The 26483-nt window shown below is 41.4% G+C and overlaps 1 protein-coding gene and 1 long non-coding RNA gene across 2 annotated transcripts in view; one reads left to right on the forward strand and one right to left on the reverse strand.

Annotated features, from left to right (window-relative positions):
* PDE11A (phosphodiesterase 11A) overlaps positions 1 to 26483 on the reverse strand; it is a 244679-nt gene that overhangs the window by 207992 nt on the left and 10204 nt on the right.
* Positions 1160 to 25610, forward strand: LOC122458141. Its single transcript, XR_006278022.1, has 3 exons — positions 1160 to 1304; positions 6869 to 6960; positions 25431 to 25610. It is a non-coding gene; the product is annotated as an uncharacterized LOC122458141 (long non-coding RNA).

Here is a 26483-nt window from a genome sequence, read left to right on the forward strand (position 1 = left end):
GGAAGAAGACTTCAACTTTCAAGACTGAAATTTCATATAATTCAATAGAGATTAGAACTGTTTTTATGGCTTATGATTTGTTGTTGTTTTTCTACAAGGTAGAACTGCTTTGTTTTGTTCCCATTCCAGGTGAGGTCAGAATGGTGAACACACAGTACTGTCTCCAAGAGGCATTCAGATACAGCAGTGATGGATGTGGTACAAATACTTGGACATATAAAAGAAATTAACAGACACAAAGCGCACATCCACAGTACCTCACTACAGGGGTGTAACAAGAACTGTGAATCAAATATAATTAGGAAGACAATATTAAGGGTCTATAAACCAACTGAAGTTTAATCTTTATTACAAAATAATTAATCACTGTCCAGAACATTCTTTCTGAAGGAGTTTCTGATGAAGATAAAAGATCTAATTAATAGTGCTAGACTCTGTATGCATGCTGGGTACTTCACTAATAGCCTGTGCATGGTTTTTCTTCCCCAAAGATGGAAGTTGCTAGTTTTGGCCCAAATCATCTTTGGTTTTTTTTCACATTACATTTGGTACATTAAGGAAGTTTTGGCATGTTATATGAGATCTAATATTCAGAATTGGATTAAAAGGATCTGTAATCAACATCAAATGTTTCTTGAGAGCAGAGATTTAAACTTATTTAGACTTTTCCATCTGGAATTTACAGTGCATATTCAGATTGTAACTTCTGCAGAGCTGGGCCTTGACTTCTGATTTGTCTGTAATGGGCCGAGTACATTTTGGCACTATATAAGGAATAATAAAAAAGCTATAGATCGGAATTATCTAGTACATTTAACAATATTTCTGGTCTCATAGGACAACAAGATTAATTCACTGATAATCATACTAATGTAAAATGTTGGTACTAAAAGACATTATGCTACACTGTACTTAGCACTTACATGTGAGTATTGTGAATTCCTTTCCTTTATGGAAAAGCTAAATTCAAGCTGGAAAAAATTCATCCAGGGTGCAGAAGACCCTGTAATTGGGTGTATCAATCCCACATTGGCAACACAGGGGTTAACAAACTGTTGTGAGCCCAAGAGGCCACGCCCCCCTCTCTTGCTGGACATGATCCTGGTGGAAGGAGCATATAAAAGGAAGCAGCTCAGTTCAGTCTGGGCTGGCTGAGCAGGAGACTGGAAATGCCTCCTGCAGAGGAGCTTCCAAGACACTCCAGACTGCCAAGGCAAAGTATTCTGACTACACTGCGGGGACTGCAATTGACTGCAGGGACTGAAGGGGACGCCAAGTCACTGCCAGCAGAGGAGATGCCCAAGGTGGGCCTAAGGGTAGGAAGGCCCAGGTGATGCGTGCTGGGGACATGAAGACCTGAATCCTGCATCAGGATAATTTGGTTTCAGAACCCAGTGGAGTAGGATGGGCCCAGGTTCCCCTATCCTCCCTGCACTTGCTGCCCAGAGAGAGGGTGACCCTATGATACTCTTGCCGCTAGGCACTGCTGCCCAGAGAGAGAACAGCCCTATGATACTCTTGCTGCTAGGCATTGCTGCCAGCAGGGAGAGGGCAGCGTTTTGGATTTGTGTTTCTAGGCATCTTGGACTCTTACTGCTAGGCTCCACAGCTGCCACAGGGGCGGCCCTCTCAGACTCTTGGCTGCCCCCATTGATAGACCCACACAAGGTTCTCCATGTCATCTTATGCCTTGAGGTAGGACTGAGCAGGGGAAGCTATGGCCAGAATGGCCACATCAGGTACATATGCGCTCCCTGAATACTGTGGCTAAGCGGTCTGTGTCAGTCCTGCACAGGTGATTGCAGAAAGTGGTGTAGTTGCAAAGTTATGGTCTTAACTCCCCCATAAATGGCATGGGAACTATGTGAAGTAGTAGTCCTAGAAGACGGTGTGTCCCATGACCCGACCCCCTGGGAAGTGGGTTGATTCCTCCTCGTCCAACCATTGTGTACTCCACCTGCATAAAGCCTGATAATTCAGATTTTAGGCAAGGGAAATGAATTTCACACTTTGGGGATAACAATAAAGTTGTGCCCTCGGTACTACTGTACTTTGATAAAAAATTGAGCTTTCATAGATGGAAGAATTTAAGAAATTGGAACTCTGATATAATTACTACCAGAAATGATAGTCTGATGGACAGAAACCAAAAATTTTAATATTCAAAGGTTTGTCATACCTGCAATACATTAAATCATGCAGCACATTCAGTTCCCCACTTCAGCATCTTCAGGTCTCAGGTGGATTTATCAATTTGCACAGATCTCAAATCTCATTCTTTCCTGTTGGCTTAATACTCTTCACTTCATCTAAATCTAGAATTTTCCCAAATACGGCTGTTGTGCCTGAACTTTCAGGGAACTTTGCCACATGACCATGCCATGGTTTAAAAATTGTAAAACATGGGTTATTTCTTTCTTGGCTGGATCAGTCTACAGCAGTCTCTAATTTAGTCCATACACTGGGGTAGATTCTCGATGGAGATTTATTTCTTGCTGACAGAAGAACTGTGTTTGCCTAATCAGGATATTCTTTTGTAGAAGGGGGCTCTCGCGAGCTCCCAGGGGACTCTTGTTAAAACTCTGCCAGCAAACTGAAGGGAAGGTTGACATTTTCTTACTTCTGATTAAGCTCTCTCTGTCTCCCCCCCTGCACTGCTAAATCATTCCTAACAGAGTTGACAATACTTGAGCTCATAAAAGGATTTCTGAAAAGCAACTATTTTGCCTTTTGCATGAACCAGGTTGCACCAAACGGTAGGAACTTTTTTAAAAAAAAAGAGAGAAAAAAAAAGACAAATTCTGAGGATGTCTTCCTTCCTGACCCAATGTCACTACACAGTTTTTACTCCCACTACCCACATCAAATTACACAAGCAAATTACACTGCTTTGACATCAATACATTCATATATTTTTCAGGAATAAGTTACAAAATGCAAAATGCACCTTCTTTGCCACTGCAGTGTTGCCTCCTTCCTTTGTCATACTTATGAGAATTTTTTTGGGGAGCCAGATCATTTTTGTGGGTCCCTAATGTTAAAATACTGGCAGCACATCACTGTTATTGCTTCAGAGATGACCATTCCAGAGACATCCTGTCAGATTAAAATGATGGACTTGGGTGGAATATTGGACCCTGTCACTAAAGTCCATTGTCAACTGCAGGTGGGAATGGATATTAATGGTGGCTGATTTTACAGACTGAAAGACTGGGGAAGAGTCTTCCAGGTTGTAATAAATGGCACCACTAGTATTTTTAAAATAGGTGGATACAACTCATGTGAGGGCAGAAGTGCAATCCCTCCCCCAATTCTTGCCGATCTCCATCAAGGGACTGTACTGGTACAGTATAAGCAGCCCTTCCTCCCTCGGACCCATTTCAGTTTTCACGTACTCTGACAGGGTTAGCATCGAGCCCTCTTGGCAACACTCCTCCCATGTGTGAGCCACAGTTCCTCATTAAGAAATGACTCGCTGGCTGTGTGCAGCAGCTCTCATACATGCTGTGTGGATGAACTCAAAATGGCAGAAAAACAGGAGCAAAAAATTCTGCAACAAACTACAATGCAAATGTAAAAACAGGAGGGTGTTTTTTGTTTCTGCATTAAATTACCTATGGGGCACTGTTAGTGTTGTAAAACCTTAAACCAAGAATGGGATCTCACCATTCCATAAGGCTCCTCACCATATACAGACACATACTCTCTGTGTACTGGTAGCTGAATGAAGACATGTCTCTCTCAGTACATTGTTAAAAGAAGGCCTCCCACAACTGCTACACTGTCCTGATTTTCACTTTGATTTTTTTAGGTTCCTCTGCCTTTGTATGTGTGGCTAGTAGCCACTCGATGACCATTACTGCACATATGATCAGAAAAATCTTTTAAAGATGCACTGAATATAGTCTCACAATTAATGGAAATATTTATAATGAAATTTACACAAACATTATCGAATATAAAAAGGGAGCTGACAGCAATCCCAATGTTTAGGTTGACTAACAATTTCCATGATAAAAGATTCTTGTGATCTATTTTATATAAATAAATAACAGAGCAAAATCAGCAGCTTAGCAGAGGATACCTTTGAATAAAGAATAACCAAAATCAATACTAGAAGCCGTAGGCTTATTTTAAAGTGTACATTTAAATGAATATTGCCTATTGGGGGAAGCCCTGAGTGTTGATTACACTATATTCCCAAAACAAATGGATCCATTACCACTGCTATTGAACTACCAAGTAAAAGCAGAACTTTCAGGAAACTTACTCAATAGGTGTATCTGTAACTGGGAAGGGGTCTTGTCTGTGATTGAAAACTTTGACTGTACCCAGGCTTCCTATGCTCAACAATGCAAGACTAACCTGAAAGTGATAGATGAGTGGACATGTACTGAAATTAATATTGCTCTAGAAATACAAGATGGCATGTATTTCTGCTTTAATTGGTACAATGAACAATATTTAATTTAGTTTGTTCAGTATTTAATCTTTACGATTTAAAGTAAAATTGTCTAGACATTTGATTGTGATGGTAAAGAGGAAATTCACAAAACACTTTTAATGATATTGTGACAGTGTAAGCTGTCACGTGGGGGGAGAAAAAATCCCAAGCAGCTGATTCCAATTAACCATTCCTCTTAGGGCATGGCTACACTGGAAACTTCAAAGCGCTGCAGCAGGAACGTGCTTTGTAGTGCAAGTGTGGTCGTGTGTGAGCGCTGGGAGAACTCTCCCAGCATTCCTGGTAATCCACTTCCACAAGGGGATTAGCTCAGAGTACTGGGAGCATGGCTCCCAGTGCTCGGAGCCTGTCTACATTAGCACTTTAAAGTGGTCAGACTTGTTGCGCTCAAGGGGGTGATTTTTTCACACCCCTGAACCAGCAAGTTAGAGTGCTATAAAATGTAAGTGTAGACAAGCCCTCAGAGGCTGCTGGGACTAGGAAGGGTCTGACATCTATATAAAGCCTGACCCAGCTCATTTCAGAAGGGAGAGAAGGAGGGGCAACACCCAAGAAGACTGGGATATTTGAGGAGTGTCGTGGGGAGAGGGAATCATCTTGGGGGAAAAGGCATTGAAACTGGGGAGAGTTGGCATAGGCTGGGTCCTAGGAAATTTTCGACTTGCCTGAGAGGTAAGAGAGTTTATGGGGAAATGGTACTAAAGACTTTAGGTGCTGCTAATGATAAATGGAATACCAATATATCCCTTTTATAAGTATTTCTACATTCTCTTTGGTGTCCTTCCTTCCTCATCATTTCTGTGGTGGTCAGGTCATCCTGGCACATCAGGCAATGGGCTGATGATATTTGGAGCTGTAGGATTTAGAGATCAGCTAGAAACTCAAGTCATTTTAGTGATCATCTGTCAAGCTTGGTGGGGCTGGTGGTTCACAGCTATTATTATGAAAGGTGACCCTGACCAATCAGTCTTATAAATTAGTATGACTTAGCACCTTTGTGATTTAGCTCTAAATTGGAGTTTTTGATACAAGGATTTTTTTGAATATTCATATATGTAAACATAAATCTCACTTATTAAAAAAGGCTTCTTTTAAATCATGCTTTCCTGTTGCATGTGGCAGTTAGAATGTTAATACTGTAGTGCTTACAGAAACAGAACATTGTACTCCTTTCAGAAGAGTAACATGAAGAAAATAATGCCTCGTGATCTAACACTCAACCAGTTTAATGAGTTAAACATATATTTGGCTGTTTTAATGCCCCATCAGGCATCTTTTATCCGTCAAAGTGGGATCATAATACTGGACATTGCTTACATTTCTAAATCACTGTGATTTGTCACAATCAATGTATCCAGGGTTTGTTTGTTTTTTAATACTGTAACTTAATTAGGAGTTGTTCTTCTTCCTTGGGCTTTATTTGTGCCTCAGGAGTGTATTACCTATCCTTTTGTTTCTAGAAAGAGTGGGTTACTAAACTGTAATAATTGATAAAGCAATGAGATTCCCTTGAGTTACTTGTCTGACAATTTCCTTAACAGAGCCAAAAAAAAAATATAAATGGCTTTTAATAATGGCACCAAGGGCCTGGTCCTGCATGGTGTTGAAAGCATCCTGCAAACCGCTGAGCAGCCTCGCTATTACTTCAATAGGAGTTGAGAGCCCTCAGTCTCCTAGTAAGTAGCACTATGTAAGATCATTCCTATAAAAAGGGTTGTCTTCTGTCTTAACTCACGTAATAAAATGGAATTCAGTGCAATTATCACAGAGCAGGTTTTACCAGTTCAGAAAATGAAATACCACAACAACATTATTTCATCAGGTAACTGCAACTATTTCTTTATTACATCTGAATTATTATCCAGAATGTATTATTATTGAAATGCTAATAATATGCTTTGCATTATTGAAGAGACAAAATAAACACAGTCCCCACCCCAAGGATTTTAGTCTAAAGCAAAACAGAGTAAACACAGTATGATGGAATAACTGGGAATCTTTATTTTACTAATAATAATATTGTTTATTCACCACTTGTGGACATCATAGAAGAAATGAACTTTAAGGAAGGATAAGAATTAAAACAGGGTGGTAGCTTGACAGTCCAGAATAAGGAGAGCTTTTATGCATAGGGGTAGCCTTAAGGAAAAGGCATAGACTGCTCCAAGGCAAACAGATGAATGGGCCAAAAATTAAGAAAAATTATCTGTGCTTACCTCAGTTTCCTTTCTTTGAGTAATAAGGTCTATATGTCCATTAAAAGGGGTACTTCAGGCTGCTTGCAGGCAGAATCAGATCTGTCAACCACTTAGCAACAGGCAAATGTCCCGCCTCCTTAAGTTCCCTTCCACTGAGACAGAATAGAATTATCTTGGCAAATGAATCTATTTTCCTAAATTACAGGGTGTGTTAACGATACTTTGAAGAAAAAGCACAATTTCTTCTGCTGCAGAGTATGGGAAACTTTCCCTAATGAAGCAAATACAAATACTGAGGTATCTATTTCCATTTCTATTCTGATTATCTGTTTGTGTGAAGAGAGAGATGTGTGGACCTTAGTAATAAAAAAAAAAATTGTGAAGGCTCAATACCAGGTTAATCAGCCCTGAGAGCCATAGCCTCTTCAGCCAGAAAGGCATAAACAGTATCACTGCTGCTCTGACCTTTCTATCCTTTGCATAGTCCTGGGGGGCAGTGGAAAAAATGTGAAGGCATGTAGCAAAGACCTTGCCTAGCTTTGTAAGAGACCATCCATCACTTTGCATCCCAGGTCCTGACACATGGAGAAGTACACAGGACACTTGACTGATGTTTTCAGAGACAAAGAGGTCAATCACCAGCCCTCCAAATTAACTTATAATGACTGAGGAAATTTCTAAGTGCAGGCTCCATTCTGTTTACTTCAACTTCTGCTATTTTACTTTTGGTGTTCATCAGCTCCTGATAAACAGTGCATATAGAGATAGTCTCCTTTCTAATCCGATCACTTTCCTTTTTTCCCCCTCTCTGGGGTTGGGTTGATTGTGCTCTTCCTAGTTTATTTCTGAAACCTGGATCAGACACATTTCACTCATGACTTGAACAAGTTTGTCCATGGAAGTCACCATGCTCTAGGATCTCAATGAATCCTAGTATTCCAGCCAGTGGATACTGTGCTAACAGTACCCAATGGAAATCACTGGACACAGGGGGCGTCTTTGGACACCGCTCCCTCCATCTCCTGCCACCTCTGTAACAGCCTCCCGGGGTCCTGAGGTGAGGCCTCCAGGGGAATAAAAGACCAATGTGGATCCAAGAAGCTGTGAGCTCCAGGAGTGGAAGAGAGACAGAGTATGTCTACACTGCATTCAGAGGTGTGACTCAGCACATTATAGATATACCCAAGCTACCTTTGATCTAGCATACCTGAATAACAATACCAGTGAAGCCATGGCAGCATAGGCTAGCTGCTTGAGTACATAGTCAAGGTGGCAGGAAGGGCTGCACAGCCTGTGTTGCCACAGCGGCACTGCTATTGTTCAAGCTTGCTAGATCAAAGATAGCTTGAATATGTCTACATGTACTGCAGTTACACCCAGTGATGAGCTGCCAAATTCTTAACAACTGGTTCCCTCCTCACCCCATGAGGGGGTCATTGCCCACCCCCGCCCCCCGGGACTCCTGCCCCATCCAACCCCGCGCATTCCTTGACGTCCCCCCTTGGACCCCTGCCCCATCCATCCCCTCCCCTGTCCCCTGACTGCCCCCAGAACCAGGCAGGAGGGTCTCGTGGGCCACCATAGTGGGTGCCCACCCCACCCCTAAGAGCCAGACGGACCTGCTGGGGGGTGAGGTGGGGAGTCCCAGAGATGCTTACCTGGGGCAGCTCCCAAGAAGCATCCGGCAGGTCCCTTTGGCTCCTGGGGCGGGGGAGCGTAGCTGGGGGGGAGCAGGGGAGCAGCTGCTCCCCCCAATGATCACATCAAAAGTGCCACCTTAGGCACTGACTCCCTGTGTACTCTGGGGCTGGAGCATCCACGGGGAAAATTTGATGGGTGCAGAGTACCCACCGGCAGCTCCCCGCCCCGCGACCGGCCCCAGCTCACCTCCACATCTGCTCCTGAATGCACCGCCCTGCTCTGCTTCTCTGCGCTCCCTCGGCTTCCTGTGAATCAGCTGTTTGGCGGGAAGCTGGGGAGGGCTGAGAAGCAGGCGGTGGCTTCCCGCTCAGGCCGAGGGTGGCGGAGGTGAGCTGGGGCAAGGAGCAGTTCCCCTGCACCCTGCCCCCCCAGGTTACCTGCTGCGGCACGGGCGGCCCTCCTCGTGCCCCCCACCCCAGCTCATCTCCGCCTCCCTGGGCCTGAGCAGGAAGCCATGGCCTGCTTCTCAGCCTGCCCCAGCTTCCCGCGCGAACAGCTGATTCGCAGGAAGCCTTGGGGGGCGGAGAAGCAGGGCGGGGCAGCGCGATCAGGGGAGGAGGCGGAGTGGAGGTGAGCTGGGGCCAGGGGTGGGGTGGGGCAGGGAGCTGCCAGTGCGGGCTCTGCGCCCACCAAATTTTCCCCTTGGGTGCTCCAGTCCTGGAATACCCATGGAGTTTGTGCCTAAGGCACCACTTTTGGCCGGTTAAATTTAGAAGCCCTTTCAGAAGCGGTGTCCCTCGTGCAACAACCAGTTCTAAAAGGGCTTCTAAATTTAACAACCAGTTCTAGCGAACCGGTTGGAACCAGCTCCAGCTCACCACTGGTTACACCTCTGACTGAGGTGTTAAGACATACCCTGAGACTGGCTGTTGTCAGAGATGCAGCACCAGCTGGAGAAAGAGAAACCTTCAGACCCACTCTGTCCTCATTACTCCTCCTACCACTTGATGTTGTCAAACTTCCCCCACTTGTGCTGAGGAAGGTCTTTTGAAGGACAGGTGCATAGTGACACTCTAATGGAAACTGGGGGTGGAGCAGGGAAGGCAGGCAAAGAGAAATTTAGTTCATTTAACTGGAAGCAGAGGGAGAAATGGTAACTGGAAAAAACAGTAAATAAAACAGTCAAAATGAAAATAAAATTGAACTTAGTTTCTGAAATAAGGGGGTAAGGAGTCAGATAAGAAATTGGTTTCAATGGGCTGTTAGGGAGAAAAGAGATTCAAGTAAACAAAATGATTTTTCAGTTGGTATTTATATCGCTGAAACACAAGACATTCACATGAGAGAGCTGAATAAACATGTGATCTTAATTATATTCACATCCTTCTGTCCCCATGTCTTTCCTTGTTAGTTGCATCACCTATTGCATCATATCTAATTAGACTGCAAGTACTTGGGACAAGGACTGTCTTCATACATATTAGGACAGTGCCCTTGGGGCCCTGGTCTAGATTGGGGCCTTTAGATGCTAACAAAATATAAGGAATAATAGTATCCCAAAGACAAAATTTGAGATTATTATCAATTTTAAACAAAAACCCAGTCAAAAATTAGGAACTAAGCAGCTGTGAAACATCTCTTCTTTTTGACTAACAAATTTCATTTAATAAATGAAAATGAATAATTTTCATTTAATAAAAATGCAGGGATTATGATGTATTATCCATCACTGACTTACTAACAAACTATGCCAAAAAGATGTCACTGTTTTAATCCCTTTTGGTACTATGCAGTAAGAATTTCAGATGCAGGAGACCCTTCAAAATGCATTCACTAACACACTTAACAGTTGGAATTTCAAGACTGCCAACAAAAATATAATACATACAGTATATCAGTAACAGTCAATATGGAGGACAAACCTCCTCTGTCTGAAATTGTTTTATTGATTGTAAATTCCTCTTTGGGGAAATATTGCCCTGTAAAATGTGATGGTCAACCAGGGAAAGAAACAGACCTGAACAGACTTGATCCATCAATCCAAGTGTCAGTATTTCAGCAGCTGGAGCAATTGCACTGCAGGTAATGTCCTCTCTGCCTATCTAGTCACACTTACTGGGAATATAAAAATATTTCTAGGCAGGTGTGTGTTACCATATACAGAGCCAGATCAAGGCACAAGCACTTAATGCTTGTATCAAGGGCTCTGGCTCCTGGAATCAAGTAATTATATCAGAATTTCACTTTTTTTTTTTTAAAAATGGATGCTAACTGTCCAGCCCTCACGACTGTAAAAATAACATTAATAATGGGACCACCCATCCAGATACATCTTTAACTGGGGTGATCCAATGTTGCTGCCCATCCTTTGGGATGCTTCTAATAGGAAGGAGGGCCCTGCCACTGCCCTGCCAGTCTGGACTGGAGGAAAGGGCCCTGCCACCACTACTCCAGAGGCATGACAGGGCCACAGGGGACCCCATGTCCTAGTGTGTCTAGGGCCCAGATTACCTGAATCTGGCCTTGACTATACAAGATTCAAGTGGACCCACTTGGATAGCCCTTGCATACACAAAAATCTGTTTGCAGAATCAGTCATGGGAGATGTGAGGAATTTAAATGACAATTATACAAAAAACTGATCAATTTAGCAAAGTTGAGAATACGATGCTTCTCAAGAGCCATGACAATACTCCATATACTTATACTAACCAGTTTTATTTTTTAGTAGAAAATGAGAAAATCAGTTAGGATCCAATCCTACTCTCTCTTTCATTGATTTCAATGGCAGAACAAGCTGGCAATTAATTTCTTCATATATATATAATCTATTTTTAAATAATCCTATAGCCAATCACACTGAAAAATTAAGTTTTCATTTAGAGGAGGCAATAAAATTATGTATAGTGATTACCACTGAAGAAGTGAAGAAGTGAAGTCACAGTCTAAAAAATGTTTATAAGAACTCAGATCTATTTTGCATTTTCAATTAAATATTTTCCCCAAAAAATTATCATAAGGTCCCAGTGATCCAACAGACGACACTGCAAGCTTTCAAAAATTCCTATGAAACAACAGTCAGACCAAAGTAAGGGTTTTGCTCTGACTTTATTTAATTTAAACCTGAATAATTTTTTCTCCCAGATATTTGTAGCAGGAGGGTCAGTATGACGAAGTGATGCCATTTTCTGGTTTCTGGGCAAAGCCTTGCCATTTGTATTTGAATGTTGATCTCAAATAGGAGTACACAAGTCATTGTTTGACAGTAAGGGTAAAGTATCTTTAAAAAAAAAAAAAAGAAAACAGGTTTTTTTATTGGGGAACAAAAGGTACATATTTTAGAGTTATAACAAAGCTAGTATCAAGACAGCATATAACAAAGGTGAACAAAGTGACTGTATAAGAAGCAAAAGGGGGAGCTGAAAGGATGGCTGATCTGTTGCCTCTAGCTGAATGGGAATATTTTAAGCTTTGAATCTTGACAAAATTCAATCCATCTCTCTCTCAATGGCATAGGTTATTAAGCCATCTTTCTTTGCCTAGAACATCTGGTAGCCATTTTAGCAATTACTTTGTCTCAAAGTAAGATCTGCCTTCGGTACCACATACTGTCCTCAACAAAATGCTTTTGTTTTGTTTACTGAGCGGCACTCTAGCCTAGAACTGCTAATTCCAGAGTAGTTACTACTGGTTTCTACAGTCCGTCATTTGGCACTTTGGTGTTCAATAACTCTCCTGTTTATGAGTAGGATCAGTATGACTTGGCTCAAAAATATAATTCCAAATCAGGTCAACTGACAGTCACCTAATATAAAAGGGTGGCCAAACTGTGGCTCGCAAGCCACATGCGGCTCTTTTACCATTAAAGTGCAGTGCTCAGAGCCCACCCACACTCCCCATTCTCCACCTACCGGACTGGGAAGGGGAGAAGCTCAGGACCTCTGCCTTATAGCGGGGTGGTGTGGTAGGGGCCTCTGCCCAGGGGAGGGGGAATCTCAGGGCTTTTGCCCAGTGGGACGCACCTGCCAGGGCTCAGGACTTCAGCAGGAGCGCGGCTGAAGCCCCGGCTCCTGGCATGTGTTGCCTGGGCTCTCAAACTTCTGAAGATTTTCGTATGTGGCTCGGAGGACCAGTAAATTTGGCCACCCCGTAGTATAATACTCAATGAGCCCACTGTCTGAATATATTCCCAGCTATTACATCTTAATGCTAATCTACAGGCTTTCTGTAAAAGAGGCTAAAGTATAAAGGCACATCTTAATGTGTTAAATTTATGGGAACAGTCTGAATGGAAAAACAAGTGTGCACAGACAAAAAGCTCCTACTCAAACTTACAGTTTGAAATTAAGAGTTACCTTATCCCACAAAACAGCAGAAAGCTAGTTGCAAGGCTATTACAGCAGAACTAAGGCACTCTTTGAAGTTCTTGACAAAAATAAGAATGAGGAGGATCTGCAGGTTAACAGGCTTCTTCTCAAGAAGAGTGACTCAAATACTCTACAAAGATAACTACAGCCACTAGTACTCAGGCTGCTGGAGTAAAAACACAAAGCAAAATGATTTCCAACATGCTATTTTAAAATTACAAATCAGAATGTCATATTTCTCTAAGTTAACTAACAGTCTCTGGCAGAAAGATAAGGAAAGGGTGAAACAGGCTAACAGCACCTAGTTTGAGCACCTCCAATTTTAGTATTATCTGCAAATGGTAATGGGAACATAAGCTCCTTTAACAGATCATTAATGATTTTCAGTAAGATGGGACATCAATCCCTCCAATGAGACCTCCTTCCATATGGAAAGTCAAGACTACTGAAGCAGAAAATATCATTATAACTATATAACTAAATATCATTATAACTATTTTTCCCAATAAACTACAGGATAGAATCTTGTACACAGCTTAGACTATTCCAGACTTAGGACCAGATATTCAGCTAGTATAAATTTGTATACACTGATTTCCACCATAGGGCCAGGCTGATCTCAATTGATCACCAACTTCCATTATTTGGTGTGGTTTTTTGTTTGTTTGTTTTTAACTCCAGATCTGCACCAGCATAACTACCCTTAACTAGTTTTTCTCTCTGGATCTCAACCTAACTTTACTAAGGCTATGTCTATACTTTGCAGCTTTTAGCAACAGGGCTGTGTGGCTACAGCCATGTTGCTAAACGTCACGCAGTGTAGCCACTGTTTTTCGGCTCTCTTGCTGACAAAAAACTTCCTCCCTCAATGAGTGGTGTTAGCATTGCTGGCATGAGAGCGCTCCTGCGGACAAAGAGCTCCTTCCTCCCTCAATGAGCGGTGTTAGCATTGCTGGCATGAGAACGCTCCTGCGGACAAAGAGCTGTTCACACCGGCACTTGTCCTCAGCCAAACTTTTGTCTTTTTTGGAGGGTGGGGGTTAACACCTCTGAAAGACACAAGTTTTGTCATGCAGTTGCTAGTGTAGACATAGGCTAACTAGTAAAAGGATTTCTTCTTCTTTGTGGACAAACTTTGTGGACAAAGAAGCCTAAGACACTATTCATTATCTAATGAGCCGCCTATGATAGAAAGGCCTGTATTTTCCTGGGATCATTCACCTAGGTCACACAAGAATTTCCCTAAATCAGGGGACTCTTCAAGTGGCTGGATCTATTGGCTTTATTGCACCTACAGAGACCTGAACAAAGCTGCACTGGCACCAGACAAAACTTGATGCAGTGACAAATGTTTTCCAAACAGATCAAAACATTTGTCACAGTAAAGACAACTAAAACAAACACTTTCATAACATTATGTATTCAACTAGGTAGAGATTTTTTCAGGGGAAACTAAGGCACTCCCATTTGAACTACAATCAGAGTTGGACACTGAACTCTCTTAAAAAGAAAAGGAGTACTTGTGGCACCTTAGAGACTAACAAATTTATTAGAGCATAAGCTTTCATGAGCTACAGCTCACTTCATCGAATGCATTTGGTGGAAAATACAGAGGGGAGATTGATATACACACACAGAGAACATGAAACAATGGGTTTTATCATACACACTGTAAGGAGAGTGATCACTTACAATGAGCCATCACCAGCAGCAAGGGGAGAGGGAGGAAAACCTTTCATGGTGAAAAGCAAGGTAGGCTATTTCCAGCAGTTAACAAGAACATCTGAGGAACAGTGCGGGGTGGGGTGGGGGGGAGAAATAACATGGGGAAATAGTTTCACTTTGTGTAATGACTCATCCATTCCCAGTCTCTATTCAAGCCTAAGTTAATTGTATCCAGTTTCCTAATTAATTCTAATTCCGCAGTCTCTCGTTGGAGTCTGTTTTTGAAGTTTTTTTGTTGAAGAATAGCCACCCTCTGGTCTGTAATCGAGTGACCAGAGAGATTGAAGTGTTCTCCAATTGGTTTTTCAATGTTATAATTCTTGACGTCTGATTTGTGTCCATATATTCTTTTACCTAGAGACTGTCCAGTTTGACCAATGTACATGGCAGAGGGGCATTGCTGGCACATGATGGCATATATCACATTGGTAGATGCGCAGGTGAACGAGCCTCTGATAGTGGGGCTGATGTGATTAGGCCCTGTGATAGTGTCCCCTGAATAGATATGTGGGCAGAGTTGGCAACGGGTTTGTTGCAAGGATAGGTTCCTGGGTTAGTGGTTCTGTTGTGTGGTGTGTGGTTGCTGGTGAGTATTTGCTTCAGATTGGGGGGCTGTCTGTAAGCAAGGACTGGCCTGTCTCCCAAGATCTGTGAGAGTGATGGCTCGTCCTTCAGGATGGGTTGTAGATCCTTGATGATGCGTTGGAGAGGTTTTAGTTGGGGGCTGAAGGTGATGGCTAGTGGCGTTCTGTTATTTTCTTTTTTGGGCCGGTCCTGTAGTAGGTTACTTCTGGGTACTCTTCTGGCTCTGTCAATCTGTTTCTTCACTTCAGTAGGTGGGTATTGTAGTTGTAGGAATGCATGATAGAGATCTTGTAGGTGTTTGTCTCTGTCTGAGGGGTTGGAGCAAATGCAGGCATTGGCACCCTGACAGCAGGATTGTCTGGCTAGGTAGACTCCCTCCTCAGGCCCTACGTTACCAGCACTCCCAGCTATCTTCGAGACACCACTGACTTCCTAAGGAAACTACAATCCATTGGTGATCTTCCTAAAAACACCATCCTAGCCACTATGGATGTAGAAGCCCTCTACACCAACATTCCACACAAAGATGGACTACAAGCCGTCAGGAACAGTATCCCCGATAATGTCACGGCTAACCTGGTGGCTGAACTTTGTGACTTTGTCCTCACCCATAACTATTTCACATTTGGGGACAACGTATACCTTCAAATCAGCGGCACTGCGATGGGTACCCGCATGGCCCCACAGTACGCCAACATTTTTATGGCTGACTAAGAACAACGCTTCCTCAGCTCTCGTCCCCTAATGCCCCTACTCTACTTGCGCTACATTGATGACATCTTCATCATCTGGACCCATGGAAAAGAAGCCCTTGAGGAATTCCACCATGATTTCAACAATTTCCATCCCACCATCAACCTCAGCCTGGACCAGTCCACACAAGATAATAAAAAGATCCACTTCCTGGACGCTACGGTGCTAATAAGCGATGGTCACATAAACACCACCCTATATCGGGACCCTACTGACCGCTATTCCTACCTACATGCCTCTAGCTTTCATCCAGATCATACCACACGATCCATTGTCTACAGCCAATCTCTACGATATAACCGCATTTGTTCCAACCCCTCAGACAGAGACAAACACCTACAAGATCTCTATCATGCATTCCTACAACTACAATACCCACCTGCTGAAGTGAAGAAACAGATTGACAGAGCCAGAAGAGTACCCAGAAGTCACCTACTACAGGACAGGCCCAACAAAGAAAATAACAGAACGCCACTAGCCATCACCTCCAGCCCCCACCTAAAACCTCTCCAATGCATCATCAAGAATCTACAACCTATCCTGAAGGACGACCCATCACTCTCACAGATCTTGGGAAACAGGCCAGTCCTTGCTTACAGACAGCCCCCCAATCTGAAGCAAATACTTACCAGCAACCACACACCACACAACAGAACCACTAACCCAGGAACCTATCCTTGCAACAAAGCCCGTTGCCAACTCTGCCCACATATCTATTCAGGGGACACATCATAGGGCCTAATCACATCAGCCACACTATCAGAGGCTCGTTCACCTGCGCATCTACCAATGTGATTTTTTTTTCCACCAAATGCATCCGATGAAGTGAGCTGTAGCTCACGAAAGCTTATGCTCTAATAAATTTATTAGTCTCTAAGGTGCCACAAGTACTCCTTTTCTTTTTGCGAATACAGACTAACACAGCTGCTACTCTGAAACCTACACAAAGTAAAACTATTTCCCCATGTTATTTCTCCCCCCCACACCACCCCCCACTGTTCCTCAGATGTTCTTGTTAACTGCTGGAAATAGCCTACCTTGCTTGTCACCATGAAAGGTTTTCCTCCCTCTCCCCCTGCTGCTGGTGATGGCTCATCGTAAGTGATCACTCTCCTTACAGTGTGTATGATAAAACCCATTGTTTCATGTTCTCTGTGTGTGTATATCAATCTCCCCTCTGTATTTTCCACCAAATGCATCCGATGAAGTGAGCTGTAGCTCACGAAAGCTTATGCTCAAATAAATTTGTTAGTCTCTAAGGTGCCACAAGTACTCCTTTTCTTTTTGCGAATACAGACTAACACGGCTGCTACTCTGAAACCTGAACTCTCTTAGGCATCTTAGAAAATCACAGTTGGAGAATATAGCTGACATAGGGAAATTACAAAATCATAATGGGAGGGGAAGTAGTCTCTAGTCAGCAAGGTACGAGAGGACCTCCTCTCATAATCTCTCTGATTAAACACAGGTCTACATGAACCCTTAACGTACCATGCTGTGCCCCACCTTTCTCACATGCCATTGTGTTTTCTAGTATACTTTTATTAGGGCTGTCAAGTGATTAAAAAAATTAATCATGATTAATCGCGCTGTTAAACAATATTTACAAACACAGAATACAAAGTGTACAATGCTCACTTTATATTCCTTAATCTAAATATTTGCACTGTAATAATAAAAGAAATAGTATTTTTCAAGTCACTTAATACAAGTACTGTAGTCCAATCTCTTTATCATGAAAGTCGAACTTATAAATGTAGAGTTTTGTACAAAAAATAACTGCATTCGAAAACAACAATGTAAAACTTTAGAGCCTACAAGTCCACTCAGTCCTGCTTCTTGTTCAGCCAATCACTCAGACAAGCAAGCTTGTTTATATTTGCAGGAGATAATGCTGCCCGCTTCTTGTTTAGAATGTCACCTGAAAGTCAGAACAGGTGTTGCAAGGTAGTTACGTGCCAGATGCGCTAAAGATTCATATGTCCCTTCATGCTTCAACAACCATTCCAGAGGACATGCGTCCATGCTGATGATCACTTCTGCTCGATAACGATCCAAAGCTGTGCAGACCACTGCATGTTCATTTTCATCATCTGAGTCAGATGTCACCAAGGTTGATTTTCATTTTGGTGGTTCGGGTTCTGTAGTTTCCGCATCAGAGTGTTGCTCTTTTAAGACTTCTGAAAGCATGCTCCACACCCCGTCCCTCTCAGATTTTGGAAGGCACTTCTGATTCTTAAACCTTGGGTCAAGTGCTGTAGCCATCTTTAGAAATCTCACATTGGTACCTTCTTTGTATTTTGTCAAATCTGCAATGAAAGTTTTCTTAAAACAAACAACATGCTGGGTCATCATCCAAGACTGCTATAACATGAAATATATGGCAGAATGCGGGTAAAACACAGAGCAGGAGACATACAATTCTCCCCCAAGGAGTTCAGTTGCAAATTTAATTAACGCTATTTTTTTAACGAGAGTCATCAGCATGGAAGCATGTCCTCTGGAATGGCGGCCAAAGCATGAATGGTCATACAAATGTTTAGCATATCTGGCATGTAAATATCTTGTAATGCCAGCTACAAAAGTGCAATGCGAAGGTCTGTTCTCACTTTCAGGTGACATTGTAAATAAGCGGGAGGGCAGCATTATCTCCCGTAAATATAAACAAACTTGTTTGTCTTAGCAATTGGCTGCACAAGAAGTAAGACTGAGTGAACTTTATTTTCTTTTTGAGTGCAGTTATGTAACAAAAAAAAAAATCTACATTTGTAAATTGCGTTTTCACGATAAAGAGATTGCATTATGGTACTTGTATTTTTCAATTCACCTCATAGGATTTCTTTTATCATTTTTAGAGTGCAAATATTTGTAATAAAAATAATATAAAGTGAGCTACTGAAATCAATATTTGAAATTGAAATCAATATATTTGAAAATGTAGAAAAACATCCAAAATATTTAATACATTTCAATTGGTATTCTATTGTTTAGCAGTGCGATTAAAACTGCAATTAATCGCGATTAATTTTTTTGAGTTAATTACGTGAGTTAACTGAAATTAACAGCCTTAACTTTTATTCCTCTAGCTGTGGAAAAACTCAAATAAGTAACATGATTTGGCCCGAAGGGAACTTATTGTTCAATTTCAGATGTTTAAGTTTTACTAAGCTTTCAGCAGAAAGAACAAAAATACTGCTGTTTACAGCTCATGAATATCATTCCTATTAATACCATACCCTGCAGTACAGTGTATGAAAACCACATTCATGCATTAATATCTTACCAGAAGTGATACTGTTTCAATGCAATACATAATCTATTTTTGTGTATGTGCTGGGAATTTTTGTATGTGAGCCGTGAAACCTCTCATTTACTAGTTTGTTGTATATCCATTATCTATGTGCATTGTTCTCTTGTATAATAATGTTTGACTTACCAAAATAAGCTACACAACTCACTGGCAAGAAATTAATGATGAAATACTATCGCTGAGTTAAAAACAGTGGATAGCTTCATGACCAGTTAAAAACGTTGTAGATATGAATGTTGCGCTAATAACATGCATAATTAAAGCTCATGCTTCAGAGCCTGAGTTAATCAACAGCAGGGGTCAGGAAGAACTTTTTTTTAAGCACATTATTAGCTAGATCAACTGTTTTCAAACTGAGGGGTGAGACCCCAAAGTAGGTCATGGCCCCATTTTAACGGTCACCAGGGCCAGCATTAGACTTGCTGGGGCCCAGGGCTGAAGCTGAAGCCTGAGCCCTGCCACTCCAGACTGAAGTCAAAGCCCAAAGTTTTCAGCCCAGGCGGCAGGGCTCCAGCTCCACACACACCACACCTGGGGTCACGTAATATTTTTTGTTATCAGTAGGGGGTCATGGCGCAATGAAGTTTGAGAACTGCTGAGCTAGATGTTTTTTCTTCCTCTGAACCAAAAGGTATTGATGACCCCACCATAGACATTATATCAAATTAGATGAACCTGTGGTTTCACCAGGTATGACAGCTTCTCTGTATTCATCTCCACAACCTGTAGTTTTATCAAAGAAATATGATCTGTCAGGTAATCAGTTTTTACAAACCCAGGTTCTTGTCATACTAAACATTGACACATCAGTTCCATTACTATTTGGTCTAGAACAGTGGTTCTCAAACTCTTCCATGCAACAATCCCCATTTCCATACCAGGACCCGCTCAGGGACCCCATCTGATCTAGCCATTACTCCACTCCGATTTAACAATGTGGTTCAAACCCCCAAAGTCACTCCTCTAATGAGACATGATCACTGTATACAAATTATTGAATGGCTTTACGCCTGTTGTATCTCCCAGTAAATAACAAAACTTCCACTGACTTCAATGGAATTTGCCTACAGATTTAGCCCTAGATCCTGCAAACATTTATGAATGTGCTTACTTTATGTGTTTTAGTAGTTCCAAAAAGTTCAATGCAACTACTTACTTTCGAAGTTACAGATGGGGTTAAATGTTTGCAGGATCTGGGTCCTAGAGACTTCTGTCAACTTGAGTAAAGTCTCTTAAAATATTTCCTAATGATAAGAAATGATACTGCTCAGTATGTTGCGCTGTACATTGTTAAACTAGGATTGAGCTGCATAAAGCTCCGACTCTATGAAGCTGCATCTGACTGATAGTTTGAAATGTTTATATAACAGTGTTTATAAACAAAAAAAGCTGATAATGAATTTATTTGTATAAATGGTCAGTGTATTTGTAAACAAATTACAATAAGCTGATTTCCTCAAGGGAAAAAATATATACAATAGCATGCAACTATGAACAGGTAAAATGAACTACTCATTTGCTATGGAAAATTGAAAGACAATAAAACTTTAGAGAACAGATAAACTTGAAGTGATACCAGAATCATTCTGGACAATCTTAGTCTTTATTCAGTCCTTGTTCTTGAAATGGAATTTCTGCTTGAGTGAGAACGGTAGGATTGGGCCTTTGGCTCTAGGGTAACTGCTGTATTTAAACCAAATGTATAATTTAACTACATTATGTAGAAGGTATTCCCATTACTGTATGGGATTTTATGAGAGTGCCATAATTTTGAAATAGAATTCCTAGTTTTCTAAGGTTTCAGAGTAGCAGCCGTGTTAGTCTGTATTCGCAAAAAGAAAAAAGAAAAGGAGTACTTGTGGCACCTTAGAGACTAACAAATTTATTAGAGCATAAGCTTTCGTGAGCTACAGCTCACTTCACAAATGCATCCGATGAAGTGAGCTGTAGCTCACGAAAGCTTATGCTCTAATAAATGTATTAGTCTCTAAGGTGCCACAAGTACTCCTTTTCTAGTTTTCTAAGGAAGTGATAACCTATATTCAGTAAAAAGAAAAGGAGTACTTGTGGCTCCTTAGAGACTAACAAATTTATTAGAGCATAAGCTTTCGTGAGCTACAGCTCACTTCATCAGATGCATTTGGTGGAAAAAACAGAGGAGAGATTTATATACACACACACAGAGAACATGAAACAATGGGTTTATCATACACACTGTAAGGAGAGTGATCACTTAAGATAAGCCATCACCAGCAGCGGGGGGGGGGAGGGGGGGAAGGAGGAAAACCTTTCATGGTGACAAGCAAGGTAGGCTAATTCCAGCAGTTAACAAGAATATCAGAGGAACAGTGGGGGGTGGGGTGGGAGGGAGAAATACCATGGGGAAATAGAAAGGGAGTACTTGTGGCACCTTAGAGACTAACAAATTTATTAGAGCATAAGCTTTCGTGAGCTACAGCTCACTTCATCGGATGCATTTGGTGGAAAAAGCAGAGGAGAGATTACAAATACTCACCAGCAACCACACACCACACAACAGAACCACTAACCCAGGAACTTATCCTTGCAACAAAGCCCGTTGCCAACTCTGTCCACATATCTATTCAGGGGATACCATCATAGGGCCTAATCACATCAGCCACACTATCAGAGGCTCGTTCACCTGCGCATTTACCAATGTGATATATGCCATCATGTGCCAGCAATGCCCCTCTGCCATGTACATTGGCCAAACTGGACACTCTCTACATAAAAGAATGAATGGACACAAATCAGACGTCAAGAATTATAACATTCAAAAACCAGTTGGAGAACACTTCAATCTCTCTGGTCACTCGATCACAGACCTAAGAGTGGCTATACTTCAACAAAAAAGCTTCAAAAACAGACTCCAACGAGAGACTGCTGAATTGGAATTAATTTGCAAACTGGATACAATTAATTTAGGCTTGAATAGAGACTGGGAATGGATGAGTCATTACACAAAGTAAAACTATTTCCCCATGGTATTTCTCCCTCCCACCCCACCCCCCACTGTTCCTCTGATATTCTTGTTAACTGCTGGAATTAGCCTACCTTGCTTGTCACCATGAAAGGTTTTCCTCCTTCCCCCCCCTCCCCCGCTGCTTGTGATGGCTTATCTTAAGTGATCACTCTCCTTACAGTGTGTATGATAAACCCATTGTTTCATGTTCTCTGTGTGTGTGTATATAAATCTCTCCTCTGTTTTTTCTACCAAATGCATCCGATGAAGTGAGTTGTAGCTCATGAAAGCTTATGCTCTAATAAATTTGTTAGTCTCTAAGGTGCCACAAGTACTCCTTTTCTTTTTGCGAATACAGACTAACACGGCTGCTACTCTGAAACCTATATTCAGTATCATCTTTAAGGCCATCTTCTTGGTGGACAGACTAATAAAGGATAACATAAAAGAGCTTTAATAAGCAATAAATACAGTGATATCTACTGAATACACGGCTGCTACTCTGAAACCTGTAAACAAAATGGAAAACTAAAGAATGTATGTGGATAAATGAAGGAATATTCATTGAAAATAATGCATGTGTGAGACCTAAAACATGTCTGGCTAATAGGAGTTCCAGATAAAAGCCATTCAGGTAAATGAGCTACTAATGTATTTACATCTATAAGGTGTTAAGCACCTACTGTGAACTTCTGAATGTCCTCACCTCACAGTATGTGTAAATGTTATATACGCATCTCAGCTCTGCTCATTGAACTGAGAGCAGCCAACACCTTGAAGAAGGTGCTCAGCATGTTGCAGATTTTTATCTTCTTCCATTTCTTTTCTGTACTGTTGTGTGGACTTGTCAGTGCTGGCTTCTCCTTGGAATTCCTCTTTCTTTACTTTTATGCTTATTTACGTTAAAGGAATTGGAATTTAATATTTATATTTCTCTAAATTGTTGTTTCAAGTTTCATTTTAATTCTTGGCTGCTACTTCTTTACTCACCTTATCTTTTGTTTCTCACTCTTGTTTATGTATGCATATGTATATTTTATATATACACATATAATAAATACACTAAGAAATGAACTGAAACAATTCTGCAGCATAAAAGGACAAAGGAAAATGAAGACGAGAACAAAATTAGAGATATGCCTGATTATGCAAAGATACTGAGCACCTCCAATTTTGATTTGCTGCAGCTGGAGTTGCTGCTCAGAATCTCTAAGATTAGATATGGAAATACACAGTTAAGGCCCCCAAACAAATATATGAAAAAACCTAATGTGTCTTTCAAAATCAGTTTAATCTCATCTGGGACCACAAAAACTAAAATGCCTTTATCAGAATTATATGGTTATTACACGGTCATATATCACTATAGGGCAGAGTAAAGGTTGTTCGGGTGCTTTAACTGTGCATTTCTTATCTTACCATGTTCAAAGTTAGTTATAATACTTGAATTTCCTGGATTTGTAATATTTGGTTTGGGGATAATTACAACATCCATACAATGTTTGTTACCATGAAAAGTACTGCTTCATACAGTCAACCTTAACTTCAACTTAAATTAAATCGTCATCTTAGAATATAATGTGCTTGTGCACATTAAAGCAATATATATGTCTTTACTATTTTAATTCTCTTCTCCATTTCCTGTTATTGCATCCATTCATGTTTAATATCCTAAAAAATTTTCTGAATTCATTTCTGCCATATTTTGTGTAATTGATGGGTTTTTTTAGATTGTCTATCTTGTTTGTCATGTTTCTGTGATCTCTGCTCTTCAAAATACCTATCATTCTACCCTTGGGGAAGGGAATATTACGGGCTAGTACTGGAATGAATACAACACTACCATGATGTTCCCCCTCTGGTGTTATCTGGATCGGTGATCTGCTAGGTCACTCCAATCCTTGACTCTGTGAGCCAGCCTTACCCTGCTCTACTGTGAGAACCCCCATTCCTGGGCTGTTCACACACAGCCTCTGGCATGTAAACTGCTCCTTGGATTGTGCAGCCGAATGACACTAGCCAATATCTCTGGTCTCAGACACAACCCTAGGAACCTCTGTCTTGCAGTGTCCAGTTATGCCTCCTGAACGCTGCAAGCTTATATGAGTTCATCAATTTAACAAATAAATTGATATGTCCAAGGCTTGTTATCCCAAGGGGAATCTCTGACATGCTTCTAACAAAACACAGTGCTTCAGGTAGAATAAACAAACAGATTTACTAACTATAAAGATAGATTTTTTTAAGTGATTATAAGTCAAAGCATAACAAGTCAACCTGGTCAAATGAAACAAAAGCAAGACGCATTCTAAGCTGATCTTAACACTTACAGTGCCCTTACAAACTTAGATGCTTCTCACCACAGGCTGGCTGGTTGCTCTTCAACCAGGCTCTCCCCTTTGATCAGTCCTTCAGTCACTTGGTTGTGGTGGTGTCTGTAGATGTAGGTGGAAGAGAGAGGAAGAGCATGGCAAAGTCTCTCCCTTTTATCATGTTCTTTCTTCCCTCTTGGCTTTGCCCACCCCCACTCCCCTTCAGACTCAGGTGAGCATTACCTCATCGCAGTCCCAAACTGGCCAAAGGAAGGGGGGGTGACTCACTCGAGAGTACAACAGATCCTTTTGTTGTTGCCTAAGCCAGCGTCCTTTGTTCCTGTGAGGCTAGGCTGGGTTTGTCCCATACCTGCCCTGATGAGGTGTGAACTGCCTCTCTGCTCTTGGAGAGTTTTTGCCTGGGCTTATTTAAGCCACAAGGCTACATTTTCAGCCTCATAACTACATGCGTGAAATTATAACCTATAACATCACTGTAACAATAATGCTCAGTGCATCATGAGCCTTCCAAAGACACCCGACATGACAAACTTTGTATTGGATACCACACAATCATTTTACAAGGATAAACATGGGGGGGCTCGGTGTTCCCCCGAGGCACAGAGCATCACAACTACCAGCTGAGGTCTGCTTTTAAAAGCTGCTGAATAAAACAATTATTCATATGTTTCCCTTAAACTGAACTGCACCTCCCAAGCCCTATGCTGACAATCACTTATCAACTCTGTGAAACTGAAAGAGATATAGTATTAATACTGATATCTAATGGTTACCTTGCACAATAAAATGCAGCTCCTATCTGCTCATGCCCTTCTGCTATCTAAAAGGCCTTTCCCACAAGGGAACTCCCAGCCTAAAAAATTTACACAAATGAGTGTGAGTCTTTGTAATATTACTGTATGATGATAAGGAAAAAAATCCAGCCAAGAGCTGTAATCCATGTATTCTATATTATCAGGATCTGTGTATTATACATAAAGAACAAATAGTGCAAGAGTGCAGCACAACAGCACATTCCCAGTAGGCAAAATGGACTTTCCTCTGGCTTCTTTCTCCCTTTCCTTGCATAGGTACAAAGGAGAAAGTCTATAAGAATTGCTACTGGGGAGCCACTGAGAGGAAAGTTCCCACATTCAGGTTTTCAGGACTTTGCTGAACCCCATTCTGGAGATGTTTGGATTTTAAGTTTTCAGGGATTTTGCAGCACAGAAGGCAAGGCTTTGTGTTTTGCTTGGTTTTGCTTCTGGTAACCTGTTTTTATGTATGTTATAAAGCATTACTTCTGTTGGAAAAACCATTTGATTCCTGGTTTTATTTCTGTTGTATCCCACCAGCTTACAAGTGAAATGATGTTTTTCTCTTCTAATAGCTCTTTTTCTCTTCCCCTACCTCATTAAAAACTCATGTTTTACTTTCTCTAAAACTGCTTTTCATAATTATGATTTTAATACAAGATCATAATAGTACCCTTTCCCCTTGTTTTTATTGTCATTGGCAGAATGCCATTTTTACTCGTTTGAGACTATACTTACTGCTCTACTGAGTGAGCTGTTTTCACTGATCTGGGGAAGGATTTGGGATGCCATCAAATTAGCTTCCCAGTTTTGCACAGCTAAACTAATAAATTATCTTTCAGGTAATGTTAATATTTCTTGTGACTACAATATTATAGATTCATAGATACTAAGGTCAGAAGGGACCATTATGATCATCTACTCTGACCTCCTGCACAATGCAGGCCACAGAATCTCACCCACCCACTCCTGCGAAAGACCTCACCTATATCTGAGCTATTGAAATCCTCAAATCGTGGTTTAAAGACTTCAAGGAGCAGAGAATCCTCCAGCAAGTGACCCATGCTACAGAGGAAGACGAAAAACCTCCAGGGTCTCTTCCAATCTGCCCTGGAGGAAAATTCCTTCCCGATCCCAAATATAGTGATCAGCTAAACCCTGAGCATATGGGCAAGATTCACCAGCCAGATACTACAGAAAATTCTTTCCTGGGTAACTCAGATCCCACCCATCTAATATCTCATCACAGTCCATTAGGCCGATTTACCATGAATATTTAAAGATCAATTAATTACCAAAATCAGGTTATCCCATCATACCATCTCCTCC

The sequence above is a fragment of the Dermochelys coriacea genome, chromosome 11, assembly GCF_009764565.3.
Source record: "Dermochelys coriacea isolate rDerCor1 chromosome 11, rDerCor1.pri.v4, whole genome shotgun sequence".
Classification (NCBI taxonomy): domain Eukaryota; kingdom Metazoa; phylum Chordata; order Testudines; family Dermochelyidae; genus Dermochelys; species Dermochelys coriacea.